At 55.0% G+C, this 15,976-nt stretch overlaps 1 protein-coding gene across 2 annotated transcripts in view; it reads left to right on the top strand.

Moving 5' to 3' along the window:
* Window positions 1-15,976, top strand: part of CEP192 (centrosomal protein 192) — a 2,224,848-nt gene that overhangs the window by 2,176,232 nt on the left and 32,640 nt on the right. The window lies entirely within an intron of this gene.

Genomic DNA, 15,976 nt, shown 5'->3' with positions numbered 1-15,976 from the left:
CATTAAAAAGGCAAAAAGTTCAGGGGTGAACCTGCCAGAAGGGCCAAGTCCAAGTCCAACAGGGGGGTATACCTGGATACCACACCTTAGGGTCTCTCATTACAAGGTAAGTACAACTTTTCATACTTTGCAATTGAGTTCTCTTTTTCTCATACAACAGTTCGACACTTAAGACATTTTCATGCCCAAAATCTCTTATCATGGGTTCCTATGGGGGAAAAGTGTTAGCGGTTTCTCAGGTGAGTACACAACTTACGAGGGTGCTTGTTGGGGGTTAGGACCAAGGTTCCCCAAGGTCTAGATGGGCACTCGAGTTGCACCACCAGCGGCACCCAGTGTTAGCCAATGTTAGCCAATGGGGCTAAAGGGGCCTTTGGTCAGGGACTGCTTACAAGCAGGCGACTCGGGTGTAGAGGCAAAGCTGCTGGAGTCAAGGTCAGCACAGCAAGGGCCAGCGAACATCACAGATGCTGCACCACCAGTGGCACTGGGACAGTCTGTAGGATGGTTGGAGGGGTGGTCCTCTGGGCTCTGGGGGTTGCTGGCTGCTGGACTCACTGCGGTTATTGCTGTAGGAAGGCTATAGATGGGACAGGCCATAGGGCTGGGGCCAAAGCAATTGGTGTCTTCTTCCTGGGTTAGCACAGCTCTTCGGTCCTTTTTTCTTCCCCAAATCTGAGCAGGCAAGGTTCTCTTCCAGGGGATACTCATCAATAGTCTTAAGCCCTGAATAGTCCCGCCCACGTGCGGGACCCCGGAGCAATAGCCAATAATATGCATATATATATAAATACATATAAATACGCATAAAATAACCATATATATATAGATAATATGCATATACATATACATATGCAGCCCAATATAACTATACTAGGCTTAAAAACTGCCATTATTGCCTGTAAAATCTTTACGTTTGCTAAATAAAGACATATAAATTACATTATATGATAATGCAAAGAAGAAAACACTGCCTTGGTTTTCTTTGAAACACACAGCCTTTATTTTCAAAGGTAAAAACAGGCAGGATCATAGAGGCAGCTTTAGCCTAGATAGGCTGCATTGTAACAACAGAAAAATTTGGCGCCGTGCCATCTGAAAGAAACAGGTTAGTATTAGATTCCTTACCTTAGAATATCCCCAGGCGTCAGTCTGGATCCGGAAACTTTTGCGTAGCAGTACCCCTGCGCGTCGGTAGGCGTCGTCTGCAGGCGTCCCCTGCGGCTCCGCGTCGTCGGCGTCGTGCGCCGTGATGACGTCGCTGGAGTATATAGACGCCGCCTCCGCGCGCTGACGTCAGTTCTTCTTTTTTCCGCGCCAGTTAGCGCAGATCCGAAGAGCAGTACTCCGGTCTTTGACCAAGTTTTTTGTTAACTGATTGATCTTTACGGTGCCGGTAGGATGCCCGGTTTCAAGAGTTGTGACGAGTGCGACCGCATGATGTCGGTCACCGACCACCATCGACTCTGCCTCCGGTGTCTGGGCGCGGACCACGACGTGGAGTCCTGCGTCGACTGTCGGGCCTTGACTGGGAAAGCTAGGCGGGAGCGGTCCCGCAAGCTTCTCGAGCTCCGGTTGTCGGCCCCGCGTCGAGAGCGGTCCCGGTCCGGTCGGAGGTCGAGGGAGCGGTCGAGGGAACGGTCGCGGAGCCGCCATGGGCGCTCCGGGAGTCGCCACCATTCCTCCGGCTCGTCAGGTAAGCACAAGAAGTCGGGGCGTCGCCATCGCACCCCCGACTCCCCCCGACGCCCGCGTGCTGCGGCCGGGGGCTCGGGTGACCCCACCCCCGCGGTCCCGCATGGGTCGCCGACGCCGTCTACCCCACACCTGTCGGTCCCTGGGGAAGGCGCGTCGCGTGAGGAGATCGAGGCCTTCCTCATTGCTATGAGGGCGAGGTCTTCTCCGGCGGGGCCTTCGGCGCCTGCGGGCCCGTCGGTCCCGTCTGGGGGCCCGAGCGGTTCGGGTGCTCCTGCCCCGGCGCCGCCGGTGGCTCCGGCCCCGGCGCCGCTGGTTCCCTCTGGTTCGTCGCCGGCTGGTCTCCCGGCCTCTCCGGCGTCGGTTCCTGTGGGCCAACCCGTGGTACCGCCCCCGCGTGGTGCAGCGACTCCGCCGTCGGCTCCGGCCGGCGTCGGGTCCCCGGCACCGACGCCGCGCGGCGCCACCCCCCTTTCCTCCCCGACTCCGGACTCGGAGCCGGACCGGCGTCGGCCGACGCCGGACCCGACGCCGATGGGGCCCGTTGACCCCGATGTCTATATCGTCGACCCAGAATATGGGTATGACGAGGAGGAGTATGGAGAGGGTTGGGAGGGGTCTGAGGACCCTCTATCCCGTGCCTGCCAGTACGATGTGGACTGGGTAGGTGATCTGGGTGATGCCAGTGGCCTGGACGAGTCGCCCAACCCTGGGTTTGTCTCTCCGTCCCCTGTGGCGTCCGAGGCGGGTGCTGCCTATTCGGTGGTCCTGATGAGGGCTGCCAAGGCCTTACACCTTGAGCTTCCCGTCGCGAAGGTCAAACCGAATATTCTGACGGAAGTTTTTAAACCGCAGTCATGCCCCCAGGAGCCTCTGCTGCCGTTTAATGAGGCCCTGACGGATGTCCTTCTGGGCACCTGGTCCAGGCCCGCTTCTGGTGCGCCGGTTGACCGGAACGTTGCCAGGCGTCACCGTCCCTGCTCGGACGACCCTGCCTTCCTGTCCACCCATCCCTCCCCGGAGAGTCTGGTGATCCAGGCCTCCACTTCACAGTCCGCATTTCCGTCGGCTCCGCCCGACCGGGAATCAAAGAGGTACGACCAATTTGGAAAAAAAGTGTTTTCCTCTTTGAGCGCTGGACTGCGGTCTTGTAACACCGCGTGCCTCTTGGGCCGCTACACCCACTCCCTGTGGGATACGGTCGAGGAGTGTTTGCCGCAATGCCCCCAGGAAGTGCGGGACAAGCTCACCCGGGCCTTTGTTGAAGGCCGGGATGCGGCGCGGTACTCGATCCGTTGTGGTCTGGACACCACGGACTCACTGGGACGGGCCATGTCCACTACGGTGGCGATTCGTCGCCATGCCTGGCTGAGATCTGCCAACTTCTCACCAGACGTCCAAAATACACTAATGGACATGCCATTTGATGGCAGTCGCCTATTTGGTGACAAAGCGGACCACGCGCTGGAGCGCTTCAAGGACTCCAGGGTCACGGCCAAGTCCTTGGGTCTCTCGACCCAGCGCCAGCAGACGGGTTCGTTTCGGCCCTTTCGTGGCCAAGGGAGGGGAGGTCCCACACGTGCTGCCAGCCACGCGGCGCAGAGCGCTCCCCAGCGCGGTGGCGCCCGTGGTTTCCGCCGTGGTGGCGGTAGAGGCCAGCGTCGTGGTCAGTCCACGCCTCCCTCCGCTGCGGCATCCAAGCCTTCCTAGTCCGAGCTTTCGGGCTCACGTGACGCCAGTGGGTGGCAGGGTTCGCCATCACCACTCCCGCTGGCGCGCGATAACATCGGACAGGTGGGTGCTGCAGCTTGTCCGAAGGGGCTATGCCCTCCCCTTCGAGTCCACTCCTCCAGCCATGCCACCGCAGAACCACCGTGTGTCGGGGGACCACTTGACACTTCTGCAGGAGGAAGTTACGGCCCTCTTGGCCAAGGGGGCCATCGAGCGCGTTCCTGGGCCAGAAGTAGGGTGTGGTTGCTACTCCCACTACTTTCTGGTACCCAAGAAGGACAAGGGAGGCCTGCGTCCTATCTTGGATCTACGGAACGTCAACGGCTTCCTCCGGAAGGAGAAGTTCAAGATGTTGACTTTGGCTCAGGTCTTGGCTGCTCTAGACCCACAAGACTGGATGGTAGCGTTGGACTTGCAGGATGCGTACTTTCACATCCCCGTCCTGCCGGCCCACCGGCGTTACCTGCGGTTCACGGTAGGCCACGAGCACTTTCAGTTTATCGTGCTCCCATTCGGCCTTACCAGCGCCCCACGGGTGTTCACGAAAGTGATGGCGGTGGTCGCAGCTCATCTGCGCCGGTTAGGGGTTTCAGTCTTCCCCTACCTCGATGACTGGCTGTTGAAGGCGGGCTCGCCCCAGACAGTCGTCCACCACCTTCAGATGACGGCAGACCTCCTGCGCGAGCTGGGGTTTTCCATCAATGTGCCGAAATCACACCTGTGTCCCTCTCAAAAGCTCCTTTTCATCGGAGCGGTTCTCGACTCGGCGCAGTTTCGGGTTTATCCTCCGGAACGGCGGATCCGGGATATTCAGGCTCTGATTCCCATCTTTCAGCCGTTATCCCGGGTTTCGGTCAGGTTGACGCTGCGGCTTCTGGGGCTGATGGCCTCCTGCATCCTTCTGGTGCATCACGCCAGATGGCGGATGCGGGCTCTGCAGTGGGACCTGAAGTTTCAGTGGGCCCAGCATCAGGGCAACCTATCCGACCATGTCCTGATCTCGGAGGGCACTGCGAGACAGTTGCAGTGGTGGCTTACGGACCGCGATTGGGTCAGGGGCAGATCCCTCTCCCTTCCCCAACCGGAGCACGTGGTTGTGACGGACGCGTCCCTCCAAGGCTGGGGTGGCCACTTGGGAGAGGCGGAGATCAGAGGCCTCTGGTCTCCGGCGGAGTCCCGGCTCCATATCAACATGTTGGAGCTGCGGGCGATCCGCCTAGCACTGAAGGCATTCCTCCCCTTTGTCGACGGGAGTGTAGTGCAGGTGTTCACGGACAACACCACCGCCATGTGGTACTGCAACAAACAGGGCGGTGTGGGGTCGTGGACCCTTTGCCAAGAGGCTCTGCGCCTCTGGCAATGGCTGGAACGTCAGGGCGTGACTCTGACGGTTCAACACCTGGCAGGTTCTCTGAACGCCAGGGCGGACGAACTCAGCCGTCGGTGCTCGGTGGATCACGAATGGCGTCTGAACTCGGATGTGGCGAGAGGCCTCTTTCAGCGATGGGGAGAGCCTTGGTTAGATCTATTCGCCACAGAAGAGAACGCGCAATGTCATCAGTTCTGCGCGTTGGAGTTTCCAAGACGGCGCTCGCTCGGCGACGCCTTTCGGCGCGAGTGGAGTTGCGGTCTGTTGTACGCCTTTCCGCCTATACCACTTCTGCCCAGAGTGCTGAAGAAGATCAGGCGCGACCGGGCCCAAGTTATCCTTGTGGCTCCGGACTGGGCTCGAAGATACTGGTATCCCGAGCTACTCAGCATGACAGTCGGTCCCTCGATCCGCCTGCCCCTTCAGGAGGACCTTCTGTCGCAGCAGCAGGGGACGGTCCTCCACCCGAACCTGTCCAGTCTCCACCTCCATGCGTGGAGATTGAGCGGCGACAGTTGAGGCCATTTGACTTGCCTCCTGAAGTCTGTGATGTTATTCTGGCAGCCAGGCGTCCCTCCACAAAGTCGGTATACGCCTGCCGGTGGAACAGATTTGTGGCATGGTGCACAGCAAAGGCTGTGGATCCCCTTTCTGCCCCTCTGTCTGAGGTTCTCCTCTTCCTCCTTTCCCTTGCCCAGCAGGGCTCTGCTCTGGGCACTATCAAGGGCTATCTTTCTGCCCTTTCCGCCTTCTTGAGGCTACCTGATCAGCCATCTTTGTTCAAGTCCCCTATTGTGTTAAGATTCTTGAAGGGCATCACGCACATGTATCCTCCAACTCCGTTCGTGATGCCTCAGTGGGACTTGAACTTGGTTTTGACTTTCCTGATGTGCGCTCCCTTTGAGCCCCTTCATTCCTGTCCTCTCCGTCTTCTCACCTTAAAGACGGCCTTCCTGGTAGCCATCACCTCTGCCAGGAGAGTGAGTGAGCTCCAGGCTCTTTCTATTCAACCTCCTTTCTTGTCTGTTCATCCTGATAAGGTGGTTCTTCGGACTAGACCTTCTTTCCTGCCCAAGGTAGTCTCTGCTTTTCACATTGGGCAGTCCATCACCTTGCCCTCCTTCTTCCCGCCTCCGCATCCTTCAAAGGATGAAGAGCGGCTCCATCGTCTGGACCCAAAACGTGCGCTTTCATTCTATATGGATCGCACACGCCAGTTCCGGGTGGATGACCAACTGTTTGTTGGCTACGTGGGTGAGAAGAAGGGAAGGGCGGTACAGAAACGGACCATCTCTCGGTGGGTCGTCCTGTGCATCAAAGCATGCTACTCTTTGGCTCGGAAGGAGCCTCCTGTTGGGCTGAGGGCCCATTCCACTCGGGCTACGGCGGCTACTACTGCCCTGGGCCGGGGAGTCCCTTTGCAGGACATTTGCCAGGCGGCTACGTGGGCCTCGCTGCACACCTTTGCGAGGCACTACTGCCTGGACAGTCAAGTCCGGAGGGATGGCTTCTTTGGCCGTTCGGTCCTCCAGGACTTTCTGGTGTAGGTTGTATTGGTTCGCAGACCCACCACCGGGGTTGGTATTGCTGGGGTATCTATTCTAAGGTAAGGAATCTAATACTAACCTGTTTCTTTCAGATGAACAAGTTACTTACCTTCGGTAACGATATATCTGTAAGAAACAGTAGTTAGTATTAGATTCCTTACCGCCCCACCCGTCCTCCCCGTTCTGCGATCTGATACCTAGGGTTAAGGACATCCCTTTCAGGGCCCTAGTTTCAAATGGCACCAGTGTTGGTTCTCACATGGCTCTGCGTGTTCTGGCGCGGAAAAGCTGTGTGCAAAGAACTGACGTCAGCGCGCGGAGGCGGCGTCTATATACTCCAGCGACGTCATCACGGCGCACGACGCCGACGACGCGGAGCCGCAGGGGACGCCTGCAGACGACGCCTACCGACGCGCAGGGGTACTGCTACGCAAAAGTTTCCGGATCCAGACTGACGCCTGGGGATATTCTAAGGTAAGGAATCTAATACTAACTACTGTTTCTTACAGATATATCGTTACCGAAGGTAAGTAACTTGTTCTTTAAGACCTCTGTGAGCCTCCAGGCTCCCATCATGCACCACAGGTGACAGTTAGGTCAGTTCTTTTTTCCGGCTCCTTCTGTGAGGATTCTGGAGCATTGAGCTCGCCAGTTGGTGATATTTTCTCACTTTCTTCTGGTATTTCTCTGATTTTTTCGTCTTTACTCGACGTCTTTAGTCATTATCTGACTAATCCACCAATTTTTTGCTGTTTTTTGGCCATTTTTGCAGTCATAATGCCGGCCTTATTTGTTAAGTGTCCGGCCTGTGGTAAAAAAAATGGCCAAGACAGACCCTCATTCGGTCAGTGTTGCTTGTCTACCATCTTCTCACAAGCCAGAACTCTGCTACCACTGCAGCAAGCTTTCAAATAGGACTTTGAGAGAGAGAGAGAAGAGCAGGCTTCAGTCCCTGCATGACAAAGGAGAAACTGTGAGTGGAAGAGAAGAATTTCATTCCAGGAAGCCTTCTTCTCAGCACAAAGAGCGCAAGGACAGAGGGGAGAAGAGAAAACATCGGTCTCCTTCTACTTCAAAGGACAGATCTTCTTCTAAGGAACCTGTGTGCTTAAAATCGACATCGAAATCACCATCGCGGCTTCCGTCGACGTCAAAGCATCCCTCGCCGTCGAAGAAGAATTCGCCGTCGAAGCAAATTTGAGAAGCGACATGAGCGTAGGCGGTCCAGGTCTGGCTCGCCTACGAATACAAGAGGGCGGGACTCGATGACGTCTCATCGACGTCGACGGTCGCCGTCGAGAGGCTCGAAACTATCAGTCAAGGTCGCCGTCAATAGGTGCCATGACGTCGACGTCGAACCGGGCAGTAGAGGTTTCGACGTTGAAGAGCCCCAGCCATGCGACGTCGAGGCACACGACGCCGAGAAAATCGTCGCCGTCGAAGCGCATGACGTCGACGCCGAAGAGACAATCGTCGCCGAGGAGGTCGCCGCCGAGGAGGTCGCCGCCGAGGAGGTCGCCGCCGAGGAAGTCGCCGCCGAGGAGAACGCTGCCGAGGAAGTCATCGGCGAGGAAGTCGCCGTTGGAAAAATCGACGTCGAGGATGCGGTCGTCGACGTCTTCTGCAGCAAAAAAAGCCTAGAACGGTGTTCAAAGACCGGTCTAAGGTTTCTGTTGTGTCTTCTGGGAGTTCCTCTTACTTCCCTGGGCTGCGGCTTGTACAAATCTCTCCAGAGCGCTCAAGAGTACCTTCAACTACAGGGGCTAATATCTCGCCACGATGGTTGGGGGAGATCAGAGACTGGAAGTTAAGAAAAATCAACCTTCCAAGGTCTTATTCCAGGTCTCCTGTGTCGGCAAGGCCTGCTTCGAGATCAAGGTCACCTGTTGTACAGTTGGTGCACTCTCCGAGAAGACGTGAGCGTACTCCTCCGAGAAAGTCTCCATCGGAGAGGAGGCGAACTTCACCCTCTCCTAGGTCTTTGCGTCATCACTCTTCTAAAAGACGCGATGCTAGATCTTCAACAAGGTCTACAAATTCGAAGAGGGACTACTCGCCATCGCTGTCATCAACTCCTCCGAGTAGGATTTCACCGATTGATGACGTGATTACTTTTAATGAAGTTCTCTGTCGTGGTGCAGCGAAACTTCATAACGAGATGCCTGTCTCTACTGCCAAGACAACGGTCATTTTTGAAACATTACATCAGAAATTATCATCAAGGCCTTTACTTCCTCTGGTTCCAGGTCTGTTGGAGCCTGCGGAGCACAAGTTCTTAACTCCTGCATCTTTGGGAGCGGTTCCTTCGCGGATCGCAAAAAAGTATAAGGTTCCGGACAATGATCCGTTATTTCTGAGGTCTGAGCCACAACCTGATTCGGTCATCGTCTCAGCGGCACGTAAGAATCAATCTGAAAGAAACAGGTTAGTATTAGATTCCTTACCTTAGAATATCCCCAGGCGTCAGTCTGGATCCGGAAACTTTTGCGTAGCAGTACCCCTGCGCGTCGGTAGGCGTCGTCTGCAGGCGTCCCCTGCGGCTCCGCGTCGTCGGCGTCGTGCGCCGTGATGACGTCGCTGGAGTATATAGACGCCGCCTCCGCGCGCTGACGTCAGTTCTTCTTTTTTCCGCGCCAGTTAGCGCAGATCCGAAGAGCAGTACTCCGGTCTTTTGACCAAGTGTTTGTAAAACTTAATCTTTCTACGGTGCCGGTAGGATGCCTGGGTTTAAGAGCTGCGACGAGTGCGACCGCATGATGTCGGTCACCGACCACCATCGACTCTGCCTCCGGTGTCTGGGCGCGGACCACGACGTGGAGTCCTGCGTCGACTGTCGGGCCTTGACTGGAAAAGCTAGGCGGGAGCGGTCCCGCAAGCTTCTCGAGCTCCGAGTGTCGGCCCCGCGTCGAGAGCGGTCCGGTCGGAGGTCGAGGGAGCGGTCGAGGGAACGATAGCGGAGCCGCCATGGGCGCTCCGGGAGTCGCCACCATTCCTCCGGTTCGTCAGGTAAGCACAAGAAGTCGGGGCGTCGCCATCGCACCCCCGACTCCCCCCGACGCCCGCGTGATGCGGCCGGGGGCTCGGGTGGCCCCACCCCCGCGGGCCCGCGTGGGTCACCGACGCCGTCTACCCCATACCCGTCGGTCCCTGGGGAAGGCGCGTCGCGTGAGGAGATCGAGGCCTTCCTCATTGCTATGAGGGCGAGGTCTCCTCCGGCGGGGCCTACGGCGCCTGCGGGGCCGTCGGTCCCGTCTGGGGGCCCGAGCGGTTCGGGTGCTTCTGCCCCGACGCCGCCGGTGGCTCCGGTCCCGGCGCCGCTGGGTCCCTCAGGTTCGTCGCCGGCTGGTCTCCCGGCCTCTCCGGCGTCGGTTCCTTTGGGCCAACCCGTGGTACCGCCTCCGCGTGGTGCAGCGACTCCGCCGTCGGCTCCGGCCGGCGTCGGGTCCCCGGCACCGACGCCGCGCGGCGCCACCCCCATTCCCTCCCCGACTCCGGACACGGAGTCGGACCGGCGTCGGCCGACGCCGGATTCGACGCCGATGGGGCCCGTTGACCCCGATGTCTATATCGTCGACCCAGAATATGGGTATGATGAGGATGAGTATGGAGAGGGTTGGGAGGGGTCTGAGGACCCTTTATCCCGTGCCTGCCAGTATGATGTGGACTGGGTAGGTGATCTGGGTGATGCCAGTGGCCTGGACGAGTCGCCCAACCCTGGGTTTGTCTCCCCGTCCCCTGTGGCGTCTGAGGCAGGTGCTGCCTATTCAGTGGTCCTGATGAGGGCTGCCAAGGCCTTACACCTTGAGCTCCCCGTCGCGAAGGTCAAACCGAACATTTTGACCGAAGTATTTAAACCGCAGTCATGCCCCCAGGAGCCTCTGCTGCCGTTTAATGAGGCCCTGACGGATGTCCTTTTGGGCACCTGGTCCAGGCCCGCTTCCGGTGCACCGGTTGACCGGAATGTGGCAAGGCGTCACCGTCCATGCTCGGACGACCCTGCCTTTTTATCCACCCTAATCCAAAATAGAGCCACCCAATATTCCCAAAAGGACTAGGTATTATATCAAAATACAAAGAAAATGTCCTCTTAGGATTCATTCATCATTGAAGTTATAAATCAATAACTTGCCGCCGCAGCGGGCCTTAATAGTATGCAAACAAGGAGAGAACAGAATTAAACTGTCTTTTATTTTTACTTATAAAGTTACTTCTTATTGGTAAATGATATGGCAACAAAAATACTACACAAATTGTATGGTTACTAAACCAGTAGTATTAAACACCTTCTGCTGATAACATGGAAAAACAATACCATGATCTAACACTTGTTTTGCATATTTAACAAGCTAAACAACCAAATAAATGATACATCAGTAGGCAGAAAGATGTCAAGCGTCGACGTTTCGGTCCCCGTTGGTTATCAAAATCCATAGGACCATCTTCAGGACCAGAAGTTGCACATAAATCTAAAGCATCAATATATACATAATCACAAAGATTTACTAAATACTCCTTATAAAAACTTATCCGTCTACTTATCCCAAGAAAATTCCAGGTGTATCAGAAGTGCCCACGCATTAAAGCAACACCAATAGCACCAAATAAATAGTGTGACCTTCTCAAACCAAATAACGTGTCAATACTACCATCACCACTTATGAATAAACACAATAGGAAACCTAAAACCATACTAATGTGTCTAGAAATTATGAAAAACTAACCAAATAAAATCACTCTTCACTTAATCCTTACCAAGAAGACCTCCAGCCGGAAGTACTCCTGAATGTTACCTCTCTTACACAGAACTCTTTAAAGGGTCTAAAAAGGCAACAAATGAAAAAGCAGCTTTTACTCTCATCTCCAATACCCGGATTATACAACCATCGAGTGTCTTAATACAGTGCTACAGCCACTTCCCCAAGGTACTTACTAGGTTAATGGGCTTTTAAAACCGAAGATTAATCAGTTACTGCTGGTCTAGACGCTGTAATCGTCTGTCAGCACTGCACGAAATTGCAGGAACTTGTCACGTCATCTACAGATAAAAAACAAACGACTACATTGTTTATCCGGACTCTAAGCGAGCCAGCTCCACTCTGCACTCATTCATACCATCACTACAATGCTTACTTGATCGTGTTGGTAACGCCACCTCCTAGTCGGCTGCTTCTAGCGCGAAGTCAATGCTTGCCAATGCGTGTAGATAACCTAGCGCACGCGTCATGACGTAATTCCATAATATGGTAGCGCCATGTTGGTAAAGGGAATACAGTTCCCAAAACAACTAAACTCACAAAATATCGAGCGCTACCAAAACCATGATGCTTAACAGCAAAAACCTTCATAAATTTCTACTAGACTAATTGCTAAAATAGCAAGTCTTCAAGATGTATTAAATCAGACGCTGATTTTCAAAAAACGTTAATTTGAAAAACGCTGATTTACAAAAACCACAAGAAACAGACCTCATTAATCCGAATGAATAACAATAAAGCTGCACCAATAACTGGGAGCAAGCAAGCACAGGGCAGGTACTCCAATTCAGTGGTGCACCCCAGTGTGTAATCCAGAGTCAGCATATGTAATACTGAACCAAAACAAGGCGGCCATCTTACAGTGTGGTCCCACTCCAGTGTATTCATACTCTAAAGAAGACAAGCCTCTTATATATATCATATCATAAAGTTGCCACAGTGTGCCACTCAATAAAACAATTAAGTCCCTTTTCTACAGTGTTACACATCCAAATCCACCGGTTTTCTCTTAGGGTAAGTAGACGGTCAACATTGTGGTAACGTTTGTTAGTTCTTATTACATCAATAACAAACCATTGCATGTCATTAGGCATATGTGCTTGTTGGTGGTAATGTTCAACCAACGGAGCAGTGGTAACATTACATCTTATCCGAGACTGATGTTGCAATATACGGTTTTTTACTGCTTGTTTTGTTTTCCCTATATAAGATAGCATACATGGACACTGTATACAGTAAATGACATTTTTGGTGTTGCAATTCGAATGCTGAAACAATTTAATGTCTTTGTCATTAACCTTACAATTTTTAGTTGCTTTGGTGGTAGCACATGCCGCACAATTGCCGCATGGGTAATGCCCCGTTATTGGAGGCAAGCCCCATTGTGTTTGTATCGTGTTGGGTGCTGGCTCCTTGTATGCTTTCACAAGGAAATCTCTCAAATTCCTACCTCTCTTAAAGGCAAACCTAGGTTGCGTGAGATGAGGTTCTACCTTCTTGATCAGATGCCAGTTGTTATTGATAATTTTTCTGATCTGGTGTGATTCAGAGCCAAACGTAGTAACACATGTCAATGGATTCATACTGACACCCATGATATTTGTATCATCTTTTTTGATTAGCAACGCATCTCTGTTATAATACCACGCGCGCTTCATCGCTTGTTTCCCCAGTCTGCATGGATATGATCGCATTACTAATTTTGATTGCAAGATTCTTGCTTCACGGAAATAATCTTCCCTCTTGGTAGAGTTGCGCCTGAGGCGCAGAAACTGCCCAAAGGGAAGATTATCACGTAAGCTGCGCGGGTGGTGACTATTATACTTCAAAAGGGTGTTCCTTGAAGTAGGTTTTGTATACAGGCTCATCGCTAGGGTATTGTCATCTACATGAATTAGTAAATCAAGACAACTAACGGTGGACCTACTACTTTCCATTTCCGTCGACTCCGCCCGATCGGGAATCAAAGCGGTATGACCAGTTTGGTAAAAAGGTCTTTTCCTCTTTGAGCGCTGGACTGCGGTCTTGTAATACCGCGTGCCTCTTGGGCCGCTACACCCACTCCCTGTGGGATACGGTCGAAGAGTGTTTGCCGCAATGCCCCCAGGAAGTGCGGGACAAGCTCACCCGGGCCTTGGTTGAAGGCCGGGATGCGGCGCGGTACTCGATCCGTTGTGGTCTGGACACGACCGACTCCCTGGGACGGGCCATGTCCACGACGGTGGCGATTCGTCGCCATGCTTGGCTGAGATCTGCCAACTTTTCGCCAGACGTCCAAAATACACTCATGGACATGCCATTTGATGGCAGTCGCCTGTTTGGTGACAAAGCGGACCACGCGCTGGAGCGCTTCAAGGACTCCAGGGTTACGGCCAAGTCCTTGGGTCTTTCGACCCAGCGCCAGCAGACGGGTTCGTTTCGCCCCTTTCGTGGCCAAGGGAGGGGCGGTCCCACACGTGCTGCCAGCCACGCGCCGCAGAACGCTCCCCAGCGCGGTGGCGGCCGTGGTTTCCGCCGTGGTGGCGGTAGAGGCCAGCGGCGTGGTCAGTCCACGCCTCCCTCCGCTGCTGCATCCAAGCCTTCCTAGTCCGAGCTTTCGGGCTCACGTGACGCCAGTGGGTGGCAGGGTTCGCCATCACCACTCCCGCTGGTGCGCGATAACATCGGACAGGTGGGTGCTGCAGCTCGTTCGAAGGGGCTATGCCCTCCCCTTCGAGTCCACTCCTCCAGCCATGCCACCGCAGAACCACCGTGTGTCGGGGGACCACTTGACACTTCTGCAGGAGGAAGTTACGGCCCTCTTGGCCAAGGGGGCCATCGAGCGCGTTCCTGGGCCAGAAGTAGGGTGTGGTTGCTACTCCCACTACTTTCTGGTACCCAAGAAGGACAAGGGAGGCCTGCGTCCTATCTTGGACCTGCGGAACGTCAACGGCTTCCTCCGGAAGGAGAAGTTCAAGATGTTGACTTTGGCTCAGGTCTTGGCTGCTCTAGACCCACAAGACTGGATGGTAGCGTTGGACTTGCAGGATGCGTATTTTCACATCCCCGTCCTGCCGGCCCACCGGCGTTACCTGCGGTTCACGGTAGGCCACGAGCACTTTCAGTTTATCGTGCTCCCATTCGGCCTTACCAGCGCCCCACGGGTGTTCACGAAAGTGATGGCGGTGGTCGCAGCTCATCTGCGCCGGTTAGGGGTTTCAGTCTTCCCCTACCTCGACGACTGGTTGTTGAAGGCGGGCTCGCCCCAGACAGTCGTCCACCACCTTCAGACGACGGCAGACCTCCTGCACGAGCTGGGGTTTTCCATCAATGTGCCGAAATCACACCTGTGTCCCTCTCAAAAGCTCCTTTTCATCGGAGCGGTTCTCGACTCGGCGCAGTTTCGGGTTTATCCCCCGGAACGGCGGGTCCGGGATATTCAGGCTCTGATTCCCATCTTTCAGCCGTTATCCCGGGTTTCGGTCAGGTTGACGCTGCGGCTTCTGGGGCTGATGGCCTCCTGCATCCTACTGGTGCATCACGCCAGGTGGCGGATGCGGGCTCTGCAGTGGGACCTGAAGTTTCAGTGGGCCCAGCATCAGGGCAACCTATCCGACCATGTCCTGATCTCGGAGGGCTCTGCGAGACAGTTGCAGTGGTGGCTTACGGACCGCGATTGGGTCAGAGGCAGATCCCTCTCCCTTCCCCAACCGGAGCACGTGGTTGTGACGGACGCGTCCCTCCAGGGCTGGGGTGGCCACTTGGGAGAGGCGGAGATCAGAGGCATCTGGTCTCCAGCGGAGTCCCGGCTCCATATCAACATGTTGGAGCTGCGGGCGATTCGCCTAGCACTGAAGGCATTCCTCCCCTTTGTCAACGGGAGTGTAGTGCAGGTGTTCACGGACAACACCACCGCCATGTGGTACTGCAACAAACAGGGCGGTGTGGGGTCGTGGACCCTTTGCCAGGAGGCTCTGCGTCTCTGGCAATGGCTGGAACGTCAGGGCGTGACTCTGACGGTTCAACACCTGGCAGGTTCTCTGAACGCCAGGGCGGACGAACTCAGCCGTCGGTGCTCGGTGGATCACGAATGGCGTCTGAACTCGGACGTGGCGAGAGGCCTCTTTCAGCAATGGGGAGAGCCTTGGTTAGATCTATTCGCCACAGAAGAGAACGCGCAATGTCATCAGTTCTGCGCGTTGGAGTTTCCAAGACGGCACTCGCTCGGCGACGCCTTTCGGCGCGAGTGGAGTTGCGGTCTGTTGTACGCCTTTCCGCCTATACCACTTCTGCCCAGAGTGCTGAAGAAGATCAGGCGCGACCGGGCCCAAGTTATCCTTGTGGCTCCGGACTGGGCTCGAAGGTACTGGTATCCCGAGCTACTCAGCATGACAGTCGGTCCCTCGATCCGCCTGCCCCTTCAGCAGGGGACGGTCCTCCACCCGAACCTGTCCAGTCTCCACCTCCATGCTTGGAGATTGAGCGGCGACAGTTGAGGCCATTTGACTTGCCTCCTGAAGTCTGTGATGTTATTCTGGCAGCCAGGCGTCCCTCCACAAAGTCGGTATACGCCTGCCGGTGGAACAGATTTGTGGCATGGTGCACAGCAAAGGCTGTGGACCCCCTTTCTGCCCCTCTGTCTGAGGTTCTCCTCTTCCTTCTTTCCCTTGCCCAGCAGGGCTCTGCTCTGGGCACTATCAAGGGCTATCTTTCTGCCCTTTCCGCCTTCTTAAGGCTACCTGATCAGCCATCTTTATTCAAGTCCCCTATTGTATTACGATTCTTAAAAGGCATCACGCACATGTATCCACCTGCTCCGTTCGTGATGCCTCAGTGGGACTTGAACCTGGTTCTGACTTTCCTGATGTGTGCTCTGTAGGAGAGTAGGGTCTGCAATCCTA

The sequence above is a fragment of the Lissotriton helveticus genome, chromosome 4_1, assembly GCF_964261635.1.
Source record: "Lissotriton helveticus chromosome 4_1, aLisHel1.1, whole genome shotgun sequence".
In the NCBI taxonomy this organism is placed as follows: domain Eukaryota; kingdom Metazoa; phylum Chordata; class Amphibia; order Caudata; family Salamandridae; genus Lissotriton; species Lissotriton helveticus.
This window is presented reverse-complemented; position numbering and strand designations above follow the sequence as displayed.